The following is an 18,863-nucleotide window of genomic DNA, read 5'->3' on the forward strand; positions in this document are numbered from 1 at the left end:
AAATCAAAATCCAGCTTTTTTTGATGTTAGTTTTAACTAGTTTGATTTCAGCCAAACAGAAATGAGCTTTCCTACTTTTCAAAGTTTTTGATCCTTTTTTAAAATAATTATCAGAATGAGGTATGCACAGATATAGTTATTATCAAAGCTTTCCAGTTTTTAGAAAGGTTTTGTATCAGGAAACTCAAACTCAAACTCAATCAATCATACTAATTCACTCAGTTTTTTTTTTATTAAGTTTGTCTTCCATGTTTTAATTTTTACTATTTCCATTGGTTTGTAATTTAATTTTTGAGCATACAAGCTGAATTCAATCTTGTAAACGAAAACCTTGTTCATACTTTAAAACGGGCAATAATTTTGTTTTATCAAGTATACTTCCATTTTTTTAAACAAAATACCATTGTTCCTAAACAACAAAAAAATAATAGTAACTTCGTCAACTTCATCACTCTTCTATTTTTTTCTCTTGTTTTGCAGAAGTTTGGCTTTAAATTTTGATAAATGCCTATTTCAAACATTGAGAGCTAAATACTAATAAAAAACTTAATAACAGCCGACAAAATCTTTTGTTTAAATTTTTTTTAAATTAAAGGTTTTTCTTTTCCTTCAAACCTTTGTATTAGGAGCTACAACAGGAAAATTTTACCCGATTGAACATTTGATCTGTTATAATATAAACAATCAATTTCCCAGATTTTAAAAATTTAATGAAAACGACCAATTTAAGACTGAAATTTGAAATAAGATAAGTTTTCTAACTAAAACTACATTTTTAATTGTCTTTTTGTTCAGAGTTATCTTTTACCCAAGTTTATATGAAAACAAAAATTCAACAATTTTTGGTAATTTTTTCAACAAATACTGGAAAATTACCTGATATTTGTTTTTTGTGTTAAGTCTTGATAAAAACAATTTTTTTGGCAAAATTTTTCTCAAATATCCAAGATGCTAACCCTATAGGTTCACTTCACTCAGACAAAAAAATTTTTTTATTCAGTCATATTTCAATTACTAAAAATGCAAACCTTCACAAAACAATACTGGGCCTTACAATTATCAACAAACATCAAGTATCCCGAAATTTGTGACAGTTCATTCAAAGTATAGTTGATATAGGCAACATGCTTCAACCCTTCATTTTCCTTTGCAGCGATGAGTCGAATCCGAGTGTAGGGTGGTTTGTTCACAATGTAAAAACTGATTTTGACACACACCCTTATCATGTTGCAAGTTGCTATTTCATATACCCATTTGCAGATTTCAAGTAACTGGTCCATAGTTGATTCTTTACCAGAATTGGCTTAATAAATAGGTTCAAGGCAAAATTTTCAGCATCATGAACAACAATGTTCCGCATTGCTGATATCTTCTGTCCTTCTTCTTCACCAGGATAGACTTGGTTGGATTTTTCGAGTTGATCGAATTCTTTTTTCATGAACAGTTGGAAGCAGGGTTCAAAGTAATTTTTTCCCCTGTAGGATATTTGCGACCGAGCATATCTCTCATTTATCTTTTGATTTTTTTAAAATTCAAGGTAATTGGGACAATTGTCTTTTTGCTGAATAGTAAAGTGAACAAATCAGATGAGGAGAAATTATTTTGAGGTTAATAAAAAAAGAAAATGAACAGAGAAAGTTTCTGGACAAAATCAGAAAATTTCAAAACTCAAAACGTGAATCTGATTTGTTTGAGATTATTTGTTGTTTTATTGATTTTCGTGGTTCTGTGCATAGTGACTGAGTATATTTTTTGATAAATTATTCAATTGTCTTAAATTTTTTTCTTAGTAGTTTGCTCTGAAAAGTCTTTAAAAGAAGCTTTGGTTCAGAAAAATTTATTTCAATTGGCAAGAGCTTTATTTTACAACCGAAAAGGAAGTTTAAATGAATGTGTAAAAAAATTAAAATTTACAAGCAAAAATTGAGTTAAATTTTATGGTCGTTGTCACTCTCTTCCCTAAGTGGCACACAAGGTTTTCTTGTCAACAGACTTAGTTTATCCTGTTGATTGATTTTGTTTGAGCCAATTTTTTATTGTACCTTTTATCACGATTTGTTTCAATTTTTCGCCAATCATGCAGGGCAACTCTTGAAGTACTGAAACGCCTTTTTTGATCTCTGTAGAAAATGTCAACCTCAATCATTTCTACGAAAACTGTCCTTTGTAGTAAAGTGTTACTTGTAGGAAATTGAAACCTGTTTTCGTATCCACAATTTCATTAAAAATTTTTTGATTGAATCATATGAAATCCCGTATTTTTTTTGTAGTGTCTTAGAAGTTTGATTGTAAACTCTTTAATTTTTTTGCTCTCAAAATCTCTCCATTCTGAAAGATCTATGATAATTTGCTCACTAGACTGGGAGATGTTTTTAAATTTGAGAATTTGGCAGATTCGGTACCAATTTCAATTTGGATGCAGTAACTCGCCCGTTCTATCAGGAATGATCATCTTTTGGGATAGATTTCAGTTTCTTCAAAGAAATTTTTTCATGATGCTGGAAAGAAGTGAACTGAAGGGGTTTTTCAAGTGAAATGAAATATTTTCAATTCAGCTGTGTCTTATTACCAGCTAAAAAAAGGTTTTGGTTAAATTCTCTAAAAAATGTAGAATTTATCTGAATTTAGTCAAAAGGTTTTCATTAATTCAGTCTTTTTGCTTAAAAAAGAGAACAAACTGTCTTCCTGATTTGGTTGATTTTTTAAATTTAAGTGAGGTTTTGTAGAATAAAATTTTTTGTTGGGTTGAATCGAATTGCAAAAAAAACTCTAAAAAGTTGAAAAATGCCATGAAAACTACTACTATTAATCAGAATCTTGAATGAGCTGATTTATTTTGACTGAAACACAGTTTATATGAAAACAAAAATTCAACAATTTTTGGTAATTTTTTCAACAAATACTGGAAAATTACCTGATATTTGTTTTTTGTGTTAAGTCTTGATAAAAACAATTTTTTTGGCAAAATTTTTCTCAAATATCCAAGATGCTAACCCTATAGGTTCACTTCACTCAGACAAAAAAATTTTTTTATTCAGTCATATTTCAATTACTAAAAATGCAAACCTTCACAAAACAATACTGGGCCTTACAATTATCAACAAACATCAAGTATCCCGAAATTTGTGACAGTTCATTCAAAGTATAGTTGATATAGGCAACATGCTTCAACCCTTCATTTTCCTTTGCAGCGATGAGTCGAATCCGAGTGTAGGGTGGTTTGTTCACAATGTAAAAACTGATTTTGACACACACCCTTATCATGTTGCAAGTTGCTATTTCATATACCCATTTGCAGATTTCAAGTAACTGGTCCATAGTTGATTCTTTACCAGAATTGGCTTAATAAATAGGTTCAAGGCAAAATTTTCAGCATCATGAACAACAATGTTCCGCATTGCTGATATCTTCTGTCCTTCTTCTTCACCAGGATAGACTTGGTTGGATTTTTCGAGTTGATCGAATTCTTTTTTCATGAACAGTTGGAAGCAGGGTTCAAAGTAATTTTTTCCCCTGTAGGATATTTGCGACCGAGCATATCTCTCATTTATCTTTTGATTTTTTTAAAATTCAAGGTAATTGGGACAATTGTCTTTTTGCTGAATAGTAAAGTGAACAAATCAGATGAGGAGAAATTATTTTGAGGTTAATAAAAAAAGAAAATGAACAGAGAAAGTTTCTGGACAAAATCAGAAAATTTCAAAACTCAAAACGTGAATCTGATTTGTTTGAGATTATTTGTTGTTTTATTGATTTTCGTGGTTCTGTGCATAGTGACTGAGTATATTTTTTGATAAATTATTCAATTGTCTTAAATTTTTTTCTTAGTAGTTTGCTCTGAAAAGTCTTTAAAAGAAGCTTTGGTTCAGAAAAATTTATTTCAATTGGCAAGAGCTTTCTTTTACAACCGAAAAGGAAGTTTAAATGAATGTGTAAAAAAATTAAAATTTACAAGCAAAAATTGAGTTAAATTTTATGGTCGTTGTCACTCTCTTCCCTAAGTGGCACACAAGGTTTTCTTGTCAACAGACTTAGTTTATCCTGTTGATTGATTTTGTTTGAGCCAATTTTTTATTGTACCTTTTATCACGATTTGTTTCAATTTTTCGCCAATCATGCAGGGCAACTCTTGAAGTACTGAAACGCCTTTTTTGATCTCTGTAGAAAATGTCAACCTCAATCATTTCTACGAAAACTGTCCTTTGTAGTAAAGTGTTACTTGTAGGAAATTGAAACCTGTTTTCGTATCCACAATTTCATTAAAAATTTTTTGATTGAATCATATGAAATCCCGTATTTTTTTTGTAGTGTCTTAGAAGTTTGATTGTAAACTCTTTAATTTTTTTGCTCTCAAAATCTCTCCATTCTGAAAGATCTATGATAATTTGCTCACTAGACTGGGAGATGTTTTTAAATTTGAGAATTTGGCAGATTCGGTACCAATTTCAATTTGGATGCAGTAACTCGCCCGTTCTATCAGGAATGATCATCTTTTGGGATAGATTTCAGTTTCTTCAAAGAAATTTTTTCATGATGCTGGAAAGAAGTGAACTGAAGGGGTTTTTCAAGTGAAATGAAATATTTTCAATTCAGCTGTGTCTTATTACCAGCTAAAAAAAGGTTTTGGTTAAATTCTCTAAAAAATGTAGAATTTATCTGAATTTAGTCAAAAGGTTTTCATTAATTCAGTCTTTTTGCTTAAAAAAGAGAACAAACTGTCTTCCTGATTTGGTTGATTTTTTAAATTTAAGTGAGGTTTTGTAGAATAAAATTTTTTGTTGGGTTGAATCGAATTGCAAAAAAAACTCTAAAAAGTTGAAAAATGCCATGAAAACTACTACTATTAATCAGAATCTTGAATGAGCTGATTTATTTTGACTGAAACACAGAAAACAGCTAATTTTATAACAACCGACAAGTTTTTCGAAACACTTATCACCTTAGCTTTTGTTCTGGAAATCTGATTGTATAAATTTTTAATGGAAACTTCTAGTATTTGGAAGGTTCAGAAAAGCCTAGGGGATAATAAGTAACATCTTGATATGCAATTCTAGGAGTTAACGTGTAGATTCTAACGTTTAAAAGACTCTAGAAGTTAATGAGTAATGACGTGATTTTATCTGGTGGAATTACTATTTTTGGGCCCTTGCGTCAAACAGTGTTCATTGAAATCCCTTTGCAGCAATTCCACTATGTGCCACACCTAAGTTGAAATGTCCATTTGTGCCAAACAAACTCCGGAGAGGGTTTCTTGCACCTAGATTTGTACTAGATCAGGTGAAAATACTAGCGAGTTCATAAGGTTGCTGTTTTGCACTGAAAAGATCATTTGTAGCAACAAGTTGAGTAAAAGATACAGAGTAAAAAAATTACTGATTTACATGTGCGAGAGGATGTAGTTGACAGTAGTTAAGTTGAAATTGAAACTTTTAGAGCTGAGAGAAGTGGTTGTTGACGATAGTTAAATTAAAAAGAAATTACTTTGGGTTAAGAGTGAGGGATACCTTCAACTCAAATGTGTGGGCTTAACCAATCAGATATGATTTTAGTTTTTCGGCTTGTATATGTCTGTAATCAGATTTCAGCTCCCTTATACGTAAATTAATATTGAAGTCGTGTCCAATCAGAAATAAAGTTCCATTTTTTTATTACTTTGTAGACATTGTCGTATCCAATCACAAAAAATGTCGAATTTTGTTCTGGTTGTCGTATCCAATCAGAGAAACAATTACCTTAAGGACCTAAATATTCCAAATAACTAAAAATATACACAAAGGAAATTACAAAAATGAAGGACCAAAAGTTAATTGATGTGAAATATCGTCGATATAAGTAACAAAAGAGGAAAAAAATACAACAAGCAGCATCTCTGCAGGTTTTTTCATCAAATCGACTGATTTTTTTTGTATGTAATCTATGACAAATTGTTGATTTTTGAGTAATTAGTCGAATACTCTAATTTTGATGAAAATTTGAGATAATAGCTCAAATTCGATGAATGTTTCAAAAGCAACCTCTGGAAGTCTTATTCCAATCTCGATCATGCGGAGTTTTTTTTTAGAAGGAAATTTTTTGAAATGAAGACTACTAAAAAATGAATAGTACACATATAAAAAATCGTTTTATAACTTGCACAACTGTTGTTAATTATTTCATGTAGTTTTTTCTAAATTCTTTTTGATACTGTAGATTGATTGAGTCTGCGAAGTACATGTGATGACGTTTGAGGGTTGTTGTGAATCCTGAGAGATCGTATTCGAGTGCGGGGTGGTGTCTTGTAGGGTATCAATTTCGTGAAACAGAGCGATACGTCGTGCATTCTCACTATTAGTTCGTAAATGATCGAGTAGCGAGTTATAAGGTTGTTTTGCCAGAGCAAAGCGTCATTTGACAAAGATACGTACGTTTGAGTTTTGACATCGAGTTGACCATTGCTATGTTTGAAGGGATTCCTTTGTTGCGATGTATGCTCTTTTCTTCATATCCAATGAGGTTTGTGGCTGGGGCAAGCAAAACCAATAAATTTGCCTTTCCATTAACGGAAAAACGCTGACTGTATCTTCCTTCTGTTGTTTGTGTAAAATGTTCAGTGAAATATACAGTAGCCTATGCTCAGTAGCTTATCTCTGCACTCTGTTATTTCAGTTTTAGTTAAAAGTTTCTTTGTTATTTTCACAGAAGTTTTTCAGTCAGTTCCTTTTTTAAGAGTTGCTCACCCAAGAGTCACTCTCAACAAAAAAATTGGGTTGGTGTTACAACAGTGATATAGTTCGGTGGGTTAAACCGGCTCTGGTGCATGATCAGGACATCCTTCATTCGAGAGTACGGCCAGTTGGAAAATAAGTGTTGGTGTTTTTTTTTTGAGTAGAGCCTTTTCTGGTTAAAGTCTTCCCTTTTCTTTGCAGCAGGTGTTTTGTCAGTTGTATTTGTGGTATTTCATTGAATCATATGAAATCCCGCATTTTTTTTGTAGTGTCTTAGAAGTTTGATTGTAAACTCTTTGATTCTTTTGCTCTCAAAATCTCTCCATTCTGAAAGATCTATGATAATTTGGTCACTAGACTGGGAGATGTTTTTAAATTTGAGAGTTTGGCAGATTCGGTACCAATTTCAACTTGGATGCAGTAACTTGCCCGTTCTATCAGGAATGATCATATTTTGGGATAGATTTCAGTTTCTTCAAAGAAATTTTTTCATGATGGTGAAAGAAGTGAACTGAAGGGGTTTTTCAAGTAAAATTAAATATTTTCAATTCAGCTGTGTCTTATTACCAGATAAAAAAAGGTTTTGGTTACATTCTCTAAAAAATGTAGAATTTATCTGAATTTAGTCAAAAGGTTTTCATTAATTCAGTCATTTTGCTTAAAAAAGAGAACAAACTGTCTCCCTGATTTGGTTGATTTTTTAAATTTAAGTGAGGTTTGTAGAATAAAGTTTTTTGATGAGTTGAATCAAATTGCAAAAAAAACTCTAAAAAGTTGAAAAATGCCATGAAAACTACTACTATTAATCAGAATCCTGAATGAGCTGATTTATTTTAATTGAAAAACAGAAAACAGCTAATTTTATAAAAACCGACAAGTTTTTCGAAACACTTATCACTTTAGCTTTTGTTCTGGAAATCTGATTGTATAAATTTTTAATGGAAACTTCTAGTATTTGGAAGGTTCAGAAAAGCCTAGGAGATAGTAAGTAACATCTTGATATGCAATTCTAGGAGTTAACGTGTAGATTCTAACGTTTAAAAGACTCTAGAAGTTAATGAGTAATGACGTGATTTTATCTGGTGGAATTACTATTTTTGGGCACTTGCGTCAAACAGTGTTCGTTGAAATCCCTCTGCAGCAATTCCATCATGTGCCACACCTAAGTTGAAATGTCCATTTGTGCCAAACAAACTCCAGAGAGGGTTTCTTGCACCTAGATTTGTACTAGATCAGGTGAAAATACTACAGAGTTCATAAGGTAGCTGTTTTGCACTGAAAAGATCATTTGTAGCAACAAGTTGAGTAAAAAATTTAGAGTAAAAAAATTACTGATTTAGATGTGCGAGAGAATGTAGTTGACAGTAGTTAAGTTGAAATTGAAACTTTTAGAGCTGAGAGAGGTGGTTGTTGACGATAGTTAAATTAAAAAGTAATGACTTTGAGTTAAGAGTGAGGGATACCTTCAACTCAAATGTGTGGGCTTAACCAATCAGATATGATTTTAGTTTTTCGGCTTGTATATGTCTGCAATCAGATTTCAGCTCCCTTATACGGAAAAATTAATATTGAAGTCGTGTCCAATCAGAAATAAAGTTCCATTTTTAGAACTTTGTAGACATTGTCGTATCCAATCACAAAAAATGTTGAATTTTGTTCTGGTTGTCGTATCCAATCAGAGAAACAATTACCTTAAGGACCTAAATCTTCCAAATAACTAAAAATATACACAAAGGAAATTACAAAAATGAAGGACCAAAAGTTGATTGATGTGAAAATAGGAAATATCGTCGATATAAGTAACACAAGAGGAAAAAAATACAACAAGCAGCATCTCTGCAGGTATTTTTCATCAAATCGACTGATTTTTTTTGTATGTAATCTATGACAAATTGTTGATTTTTGAGTAATTAGTCGAATACTCTAATTTTGATGAAAATTTGAGATAATAGCTCAAATTCGATGAATGTTTCAAAAGCAATCTCTGGAAGTCTCATTCCAATCTCGATCATGCGGAGTTTTGAACTATGAAAGCCTTTTAAAAAAGGGAGGAATACCGAACCTTGCTGGAGATTTTTGACAAAAATTGGGATTCGGATAGGGTATAAAAAGAGCCTTGGATAATTTTTCCTACAATTTTTTGATCAATTTCAAACTTTCGAGAATAGAGAGAGTTTTTTTCATTGTCAGGTGTAATTCAGCGTAATACGTGGCTCGAAAATAAGTTTTTTTGATTGAGAACAAAATTTTTTCTCTAAATAGTTTTTTAATTAACCGGATAAATTTTTTTTTACAAAATAAACGTCCAAAAAGTTATGAAAAAAGTATGAGTTAACATCTGTTTCAGCAATGAGAATTTCAGTTGATCAATTGGTTTTTTCCCTTTTCCTGTAAAGTAGCTCAAAAAAATCAAATGTTTTTTGAAGGAAATTTTTTCAAATGAAGATTTCTAAAAAAAATGGATAGTACACATATAAAAAATCGTTTTACAACTTGCACAACTGTTGTTAATTATTTCATGTAGTTTTTTCTAAATTCTTTTTGATACTGTAGATTGATTGAGTCTGCGAAGTACATGTGATGACGTTTGAGGGTTGTTGTGAATCCTGAGAGATCGTATTCGAGTGCGGGGTGGTGTCTTGTAGGGTATCAATTTCGTGAAACAGAGCGATACGTCGTGCATTCTCACTATTAGTTCGTAAATGATCGAGTAGCGAGTTATAAGGTTGTTTTGCCAGAGCAAAGCGTCATTTGACAAAGATACGTACGTTTGAGTTTTGACATCGAGTTGACCATTGCTATGTTTGAAGGGATTCCTTTGTTGCGATGTCTGCTCTTTTCTTCATATCCAATGAGGTTTGTGGCTGGGGCAAGCAAAACCAATAAATTTGCCTTTCCATTAACGGAAAAACGCTGACTGTATCTTCCTTCTGTTGTTTGTGTAAAATGTTCAGTGAAATATACAGTAGCCTATGCTCAGTAGCTTATCTCTGCACTCTGTTATTTCAGTTTTAGTTAAAAGTTTCTTTGTTATTTTCACAGAAGTTTTTCAGTCAGTTCCTTTTTAAAGAGTTGCTCACCCACGAGTCACTCTCAACAAAAATATTGGGTTGGTGTTACAACAGTGATATAGTTCGGTGGGTTAAACCGGCTCTGGTGCATGATCAGGACATCCTTCATTCGAGAGTACGGCCAGTTGGAAAATAAGTGTTGGTGTTTTTTTTGAGTAGAGCCTTTTCTGGTTAAAGTCTTTCCTTTTCTTTGCAGCAGGTGTTTTGTCAGTTGTATTTGTGGTATTTCTCAAAACGATTTTTATTTGATTAGTGTTGATTTGGGGTCTATTAAGATTTCATGTGGTCTTAAAAACTTATATGTATTTCAAAAGAAAATTTTATTCAGTTTGATCTGCTTTGAGTATAGTCAAATTTTCCTGCAAATTTTGGTAGTACAATGGTGTTCAAAGGCTGCACTCGTAAATTCAGCTTCATTCCTTATTCCAATTAGGTTATGAGAAATCTTGGACCGGGTGAAAGCTGTATAAAATTGTTATAAGTTAAATTGGAAATTTCATTTAATTTGTTCACTACAATTGTTATGCGAAGTTATCAAGATTTTTAAGAAATTTGTGTAAAAGTGAGAACTCGGGGAGTGATTACAAAGGTTTACAAAACTTATCGACAAAAAACGGTTACTTTTATTCTTACTTAATTACTCATTTTTACTTCAATTGAGCTACTAATTTAATTCTGACTATTAATTTCAATTTTAATGTCTACAATTTTATCATTTATTAGCATTTACTGAAATGATTTGATGATCAACATCACAGCAAACTGGTAAGTGAATTGTTTTACTTAATTAGTTTCAAAAAACAAATAAAACCTAAACATTTTTTTGAAGTCAGGGCCGACAATAAAACCCATTGGTAAAAATTTAATGAGGCTGATGTTCTGATACAATTTAATAAGTTTATGATTAATTTTGGTGCCATGATTTAATTGTAGAAGCTGATTTTGTTAGGTTGGATTTGTTCGTATGGGTTGGTCATGAGTCGGAATTCTTTTGTAAGGATAACATTAGTTTTGGGACAAATTTTATGCTTTTGCGCTACGGGATGGTAGATTCGGAGAGTGCCGTGCAGGTTAGTACATATTTTACATTACGTGAAATTCAAAAAGTAAGGTGTACAATTTGAGCTGAAAAACATGTTTTGATGGTGAGAGTCTTGTATAAAGTGCAACTGAATTTAAAAAATTGATAAATTATTTTGTTTTTAACATTCCCTCTTGGAAACAGTTAACATCTCTTTCTCTTAGAGCGAGGAAATTGATCGTTAGTTAGAAAAAGTAGAAGCAGCTGAAACATGATTCATAAACCTTGTGTTTTTCAAGTGCCTTGACGTGATCAAAAACTTCGTTTGAGCAATGCAAATTGAAAATTTATTCTACTTTAATTTAAAAATGGTAATTTTGAGTTTACTGCAGGGTCGGTATTGTATGGTGAACCTTCCGTGTATCTAAAGAGGTTGTGATTGTATTATGATATGGCGGCTTGGGTGGACTAACGTGCGATTTAGAGATTGATTATCTAGAACTCAGCAAGGTTGGTAAAGTCTTTTAATGGAATTGCCTTAGTCAGTTGGTAAAAACTGTGAGAAAAAATTCGTCGTCATCAGATTTTCTAAGTGGTAAGCTAAGTTGAATTTGAAAAAAACAAAAGCAAAAACAAGGGAGTGAATGATTATGATGGTTTGGTCTGCATAAACATCTCGTCGGCTTCTGGGTTCCTCATTGTCGAAACAGCATCGCCGTGAGATAAATGGTATAGGTTCGTATAGAAAATAGTTTGAGTTGTCCTCTATGATGATCGCTTCGGTGAAGTCGGGATGTGGAGGGATGGTTGACTAAGTAAATGAAAGGGTTGATTGGGTTTTTCATTTCATTAGTAGGGGTTGTGCTCGGTATGGGTTGTTACGAATGGAAGAGGTTTCTGAGGGTGAAACGGAGTGGGTTAGTTGTTGTATAATGATAAGTGTAGAAGTTGTTGGTGCTGGATGAAATTGCGTAAAACAGGTTCAAATTTTTTGTCAATTCTGGAGCTTGAGGTGTCAATTTTAGCGCAAAATTGTTGTGAGCGCTGGTGGTTAGCGTTTGTGAAGTTCAATGAGGCTAGCGTCGTGTAGGAGTTAGATGAGAGGGTGATGAAAAGATTATTGGGACTGATAGGTGTAAAAGGTTTTATTCACAAACTATTGATTTCCCCACATCAAAACGCACCGTTAAGCGAATCGCCGTACGAACCAACATGAGTTACCTACCCTCATTTTCACAAGTCTGAGGACGAATAAGACAAAAAAGTCAAAACCAGGGTGGAAAAATTGGAATGTTATAACGGTAGGGGAGGGAAGATGAGGTCAGTGATGGATGTAAGCGAAAGTTGGCATTTGAGGGCTTAAGCATCGCCGCTGACACACCTGGCAATTTTAAGATTCCTTCGATTCACCTGGAAGTTTTAGATTCCGAGCAAAGCCCTACTACCTACTTTTCCCTAAAACCTTTTACACCTATCAGTCCCCAAGTTTCTGTAATCACACTCTCAACTAACTGCTACAGACTATTGATTCCAGCACATCAAAACGCACCATTAAGAGAACCGCAGTACGAACCAACATAGTTTACTACCCTCAATTTCACAAGTCCGAGGACGAATAAGACATCAGGTCAGTAATGGATCTAACCAAAACTTGGCGTTTGAGGGCTAAAGTGTAAGAGAGAGATCGGTAGAGGGTTCCAATATAGCGGCTCAATGTGGGCTTAAGTTTTTATTCTTATGAGGAAAATGATTTGTATGAAGGCGTTCTCTTGTTTGTTCACATGTGTCGTTTTGAATGTACTGTTGATAAGAAACATGAAAGATTAGAGTAGATTGGGTTTTGATGAAAGTTTGATCGTAGAAGTTTTGATCGAAGTTATACAGGGTAGAGAAGGGGTTGTTGGTAGAGATTAGGATGACTTTTCTGTTGGATTGTCAAGCGGGTCATTAACTAAATTTAATTCAATGTTTGGAAAATAGTTCTTTTTTCTTGTATGGGAGACATTGTTAGGGTGTCGAGGAAGAGACTGGTTTAACTCTTAAATGTGCTGAGGTTAGCGTAGAATCAATATCCGTCGGAAAAAGATTGAAGGGAAGGATTTTTTGAAATTATTTCTGATTGTGGTGTTGAAAAAGCTGATGGTTTTGACGGAGACATTTTATTAAAACGAATTCTTAATGTTGGGGGATTTCTAGTTCGTCTTGGATGATTCATTTTTCTAGAACTGTTATTCATTGTGCTTGGTTTCGACTTTGATGTTTTATTCGTCTTCAGACTTGAGAAATTGAGGGTTGGTAAGTTATGTTGATTCCAACTGCGGTTCGCTTAATGGTGCATTCTGATATGCGAGAAACAATAGTTCTGATACCGGTGCTTGTCAATCTTCAAGAGTTTAGGGATTTTCTTTCTACGAAGTTCGAATCAATATTTGAGAAATGTTTGATGATGTGGTTTGGTTTTTTGATTTTGGGGGAAAGTTGGGCCGGGTTTTGGATTGGGTTGATAGGTGGGGAAGTCGGGTTGGGTTTTTGATCAGCAGTTTTGATTTTAATTTTGGGGTTTTCATTTTTTGTGCTGGATAATTATCCTCAATAAAAAAATTATTTTTGTTCTGATTAGAAAAAAAATCATACACGGCTTAAAAATATTTAAAAAACTAAAATTAATGATGCTTTTAAAATCAAAACGGTTGTAAAAAGTAAGAGAACATCTTTCGTTGAAAATATTTCTCAGCATTTGGGTTGGAAATTGCTTAAGATTAAAGTTAATCGTATCTGGTTAGGAGGGTCAATTGTTGGTGAAAGGGACAGATACACTAAAAGATGTAATTGAAATTAAAAATAGATAAAATTAGTCAGAAATTGAATAATTAAAAACCAAGTATGTCTCCCAAATTAAAAAAAAATGCTGAAAGAACTTAAATTGTTCACTGTTGTGACTACTCGTTTGAAACTGAGCTTTCGGAAACTGATTTGATTTAATCAAAAGGTTTCAGAGTTTTATCCTCAGTGTTTTTTAGTCAGTGTCGGATTTGTTTTTTGAATTTCGTCATGAGGATTGAAAAATGAGAATTATTGGTCAAGGAGAGTCTGGAGGTTTTGATAAAGTGTTGCAATTTCCTACTTTTGTTTAAAAAATAAACAGGGTTTTTTGTGAGATTTCTGTGCCAGAGGCTAACCGCTGTTGATAAATTTTCACTCAAGGCTAATTTAATTTTTTTTTGTGTGAAAAAAATGGGTGTATTAATTTATCTAATCTTGTTGTTTTTTTTTCAGGGTTCTCGACAAGGTTGAAAGTTTAAGATGATATTTGTTTGAGTCAAAAATGAAGCTTGTCTTTACTTTTCATTTGGAGGTCCTTAAGTCTTAGGTATAGTTCTAGAATAATTTAAGGCTATGTCGTTTATTTGAATGGTGGTGGCGAATGAAAGATCGTGAAAGAGAGAAACGCTGTCATCTCTCAGAAAAAGAGATGACATTTTAAATGTATACAAGCCTAGTGAAAGAATTCAAAATTAAAGTAATTATTTTGACATCAGGAAAGTGATGAGGTTTTTGTGTGGTAGTTAGTCAAGTTGCTAAAGGTGGATTTATAATTTTGTTTATTTTAGAGGGATAGTGGAATTCTACTTTGAATCAAATTTTCGGCCATGGAAGAATTGTCTGATAATTTTTTCAAGGTTGATTTTGTAGTCTTGAAGATTCACGTTGTAATCATTTTTGTCTTTTTGACGGGTTGAAATCTTTTTTGTTATTTCTTTTCTAAACTTTGGTCAATTAATTTGTAGCTGACATCACTTACTTTTTCGAAATTTGAGTCGGGTCTTTTCTATTTTTTTGTAAATCCTTAGATATTTGTTTAAAATTTAAAAGAATTGATAATATTCAAACTTGTCATTTTTTCAATCTGAAATTGGGGTAAAACGCGAATTTTTTTGTGATTGAAATTTTTTTGTAACATTTTGTTTGTTACTTTTGGTTATCTATCGTCGTGTATTGTATCTTTAATTAAAAACCATTCAGCATTTAAACGTGAAGCTTTTTTTTAGTTGGCAGATGATGAAAATGATTGCCCTCGTGGATATGTGGTGGAAGACTGGAACATACTGAAGCTTTTGATGGTTTGCAGTGTCCTTCTACTTTTTCGGAGCATTAGCTCTAAACATTATTTGTTGACCTTACTTTTGGTTGAAGGCCATCTCGTAAAATTTTAAGCCACAGATTTTAGTTATTTGTAAATTAAATGCTGGTGGAAAAATTTAATGTGCGTTGACTATCCGGTGTAGTTCTTCTTGTTTCCGTTGATAATACATGATAAATATTCTTGTATTTTGCGATTCGCGGCAAAGTCCGTTTTTCTATGAAGCCTGTGAAGTTTGTATTTTGTGTTTCAAATTGTATAAAAGGCATAAGGATAAGATTTTTTTATTTATATATTCAGTGGTAATGTCTATGACTAGTATTTCAGGTAGTTCAAAATTTGATATCCATTTTCTGTAGAAGGTTGTGAATTCACAATAAGCAATACAACGTGATACTGGGTTCGCGGCGGCTCAATATGTAATTGCGTCTTCGATTACCATAGTGTAAGAGTTCCCTTTAAGGGTGTGATACTGAATCTTTTGTTTCAAATCATATTCGGTGGTTAACATGTCTGTCCTAGTCTTGTGTTTCTAATCAACCTTGTTTCATTGCAATTTGTCTCTGATCTGGGAAAAATTTGCTTAGTTGGAGTGTTACGTAATCGTTACAGAGTATTTTGATCAAAATTGGTGCAAGTGGGAGTCAAAAGTCTTGTATAAATGTTGACAATTTTTTTCTGAAACACCGTATCAGGGGTGTTCAAAATTAGATTGCAACTAAAATTCGCCCGGAAGTGCTCACCGACTGATGTAACATTCGCCCGGAAGTACATACCGACGGAAAACAAAGCTAGGTCCTCAAACGACTGGCTAGCGTCTAAACACAGCTTCACATGCTTTTAATCCTCTCTTCCAAAGCCAGTTCAATGTGTGGTCCATTAACATCGGGTCGACAAAAACGTTACTATTTAAAGCTATCGCCCAGATCGCGCATATTAACTTAGTTACATGCAACAATAGTGAGCTCATGGCTGGGTCTCAGTATCCCCAGACTACGAGGTCACTCCTAAAAATAGGGCTACTACTTACAATCATAATACTATTGTTTTGTTCAGTAGATAAAATTCATCGTATCCATCGGAGATAGATCAACCCTTTCCATCAACTCCTAGCTTCTCAAATTCCGGAAAAGGAATTAGATGTTAATTAAAATCAGTTGAAGACATACCAGGGAGCTATTAGTTGTTTTTAAAAACCAGTCTCAGTCTCTTCCCAAGACCCTGAAAGCCATCTCTGAGACCTTGAGACCCTGAAAGCCATGTGTGTGATGAGTGTATAGTATGGAAAGTTATTGAAAATCAATTTAAAGATAAACACTGTACTTTATTATCAAAAGGGAGAAAATCTAAAATATAAGTTTTTTCTTTATAGATATGTTAATAATTTTTCGAAAATAGCGAGTACTTCCTAAAACAGTGATAGCTGCTTTAGCAGGATTTGTCATACAATTTTGCCGATACTTCAATTGCGGATAACTTATGGTTTTCGTGAGCAAGTCAGTTAACAAAAGTGTACATTGTGAAAAATGTTTACTTTTCTTACATATGTGTTAGAGGAAAACTGTCAAAGTGGTCTTTTAAATCTAAAACATTTTTAGTGTATCTTTTAATTGTACCGAATGGTCTTGCAATATTTTTTGTATCGGTTAATTTTAGTTTTTTTTTCTAGTGGGACTGTCTTGATTTTTTTTTGTGAAATTTGCTTATGGTGTTTCAATTTGCGTTAATTTTTCTTCCATAAAAAAATGGGATGAGTTGAAACGTGTTTCTACCTAATCGGATTACTTCAAAATAGTTGTTTTTACAATGCTAAATATGAAGGAAGCGCTGCAATTTTTTTATTTGTTTGTTTTTTGAGTCTTCTTTTTGTACTTCAAAATTGCATTTTAATTGTGGCGGTGTTTTATCTTTTCCAAGGAAAAACATTATCTTTTGCGAATTTTCAACTGTAGTTTTTTCGTAAGCAATTCTTTTGATGAATTTTTACAAAAGATATCTACTAGGGCAATTTTTCTTCCTGCTGTTTAGACTAAGTGGAGACTAGCAAAATTCACTAAAATCAGTACATGGATTGATACAGGATACATCAAGCCAAATCTTAATTTTAGAGAATTTTTTTTACTCTCTTAAAAGTCTAAACAGCAGGAAAAAGCTTTGCCCTACCAGATGCACAGCAAAAATACATCAAAAAAATTGCTTACACGAAAAAGTACAGTTGAATTTTCACGAAAGATGAACTATTACTTCGAATACTATTTTCAAAGATCTTCTGTTTGCTGAAATGTCAACTGTGTGAATAAATGGGTTGCCTTTTGCTTGAGGTTCTCTGCTTACAGTTGATCTTATTTCGTATTTTACAAGTTTTTCAAAAATTCTATATATTTTGCATCTTTTTCATTTGCGCGTTAATTCTTTAAAATTGCTTCTGGCTTTAGTGGAGGATGATGTTACGGTGGTTGATAATTTCCTCCACTAAATTTTGATGGTAACTAAACATTAGGGTATTTTGACAACAATTTTGCTAATTATTCATACTCACAGTTAGATTTCTTTGTTAATCTAGTGTTTATTTGGATATTTGAAATGAAGGTTTAAAGCACGGTCTTTATGCAATTTTATCGGTGTTTCTTTTTGGCTCTTTAATTATATAACTATAAAATACTTAGACCAATCATCATTGTGTACAGTAGATTGACAAAACTTGATAATCTTGATCTTTCAATTTACTCGTTATCCTTTTTTTTTCAAAATAGCTGTGGTGTAGCATTTGTTTCACAATATCTTAAAAATCATGTAGCAAATTGTTTTTAGTTGTTGAATTTTTAAATACGTGTAGTTCGATATTATCTGGGTCCATACTTTTTTGCATATTTTTTGTCGTTATTGTTATGCAAACAAATAATGTGATTTGGTCTGATTTCAAGGTCAGCTATATATAGTTTTTGTGTCTTTTGGCTGTTTTCCTACTGATGTTTTAAATGTTCAGGATTTGTTTCTTTGTTTTAGAAATTATAGAACTTTGACAAAAAGAGGTTGCTTTTTCGGTGTTCGTAAAAATGTTAATGAAATATGGTTTTTTCGTTTATACTCATTTTCAGTTTAAAATTAACGATTTTTTTTGTTCGTATCTGTTTTTAAAAAAAAAGATTCCCACTACATTTTGTTTTATTTCTGCGCTACAGAACATAAATTTTAAAAGATTGATTGAAGGTTTATGATTTTCGATTGCTTTTGTCGTTTGTAATTAAAGTTATTTTGTACTTTGTGAGGTTGCTTATTTGCTTATTGTACGTTGAAGTAACATATTTGGGTTAGCTTCTGAATTTTATTCAATATAGCTAAGTTTAAGATGTTTGAATCTGCTCTTGAATCAATTGAACAGTCTTTCAAGAAAGAATGGGTGGTTGTAATTTTGTATGACTCTTTTGAATCTCTAAAAAAAATTGGTATATCCAATTTTGTTTTGTGTAGAGGTTGTCGTAGTTGCATTTTGGTATATGCGACTGGTATTTTCTTGATTTGTTTATTGGTGTGATATATCTGTTCTTTCACTGCTGCCTGAATCATCTGTACTGCAATCAGTTTGGCCATTTTGATAATAGTCTGAGTGAACGAGGATTTCAAAACCAAAACTATCTTTCAACAGGTTGATCGTAAGTGTAGTTCCGGTGTCACTGTCATCTGTTTTGTCTGAGCTATTCCAGTATAAAGAACTCAATTGGAGATCTGGTGTTTCTTTAGTTTCAACTCCTGATGTATCAGAAGTTGTTTCAGGTTAAGATTGTACTTGATTTAATTGTCAATGGTGTTTTGGTGTGCTGCTTCAAATATTTTGATATGGTCAATGGTCAGTTGCAGTTCTTTGAATATTTTTGACTTGACACTTTAATGGAGCTACAATTTGTATTACTATAATAACTAGAATT

The 18,863-nt window shown here is 32.6% G+C and overlaps 1 protein-coding gene across 1 annotated transcript in view; it reads right to left on the minus strand.

The window, feature by feature from the left end:
• LOC134844296 (protein LMBR1L-like) overlaps window positions 1-10,677 on the minus strand; it is a 244,611-nt gene extending 233,934 nt beyond the window's left edge. Inside the window, exon 1 of the mRNA XM_063860913.1 lies at window positions 10,663-10,677. The gene's annotated coding sequence lies outside the window, so the exon portion shown is untranslated. The remainder of the gene's footprint in view (window positions 1-10,662) is intronic.
• Window positions 10,678-18,863: the final 8,186 nt, after the last annotated feature.

The sequence above is a fragment of the Symsagittifera roscoffensis genome, chromosome 4, assembly GCF_963678635.1.
Source record: "Symsagittifera roscoffensis chromosome 4, txSymRosc1.1, whole genome shotgun sequence".
Taxonomy (NCBI): domain Eukaryota; kingdom Metazoa; phylum Xenacoelomorpha; order Acoela; family Convolutidae; genus Symsagittifera; species Symsagittifera roscoffensis.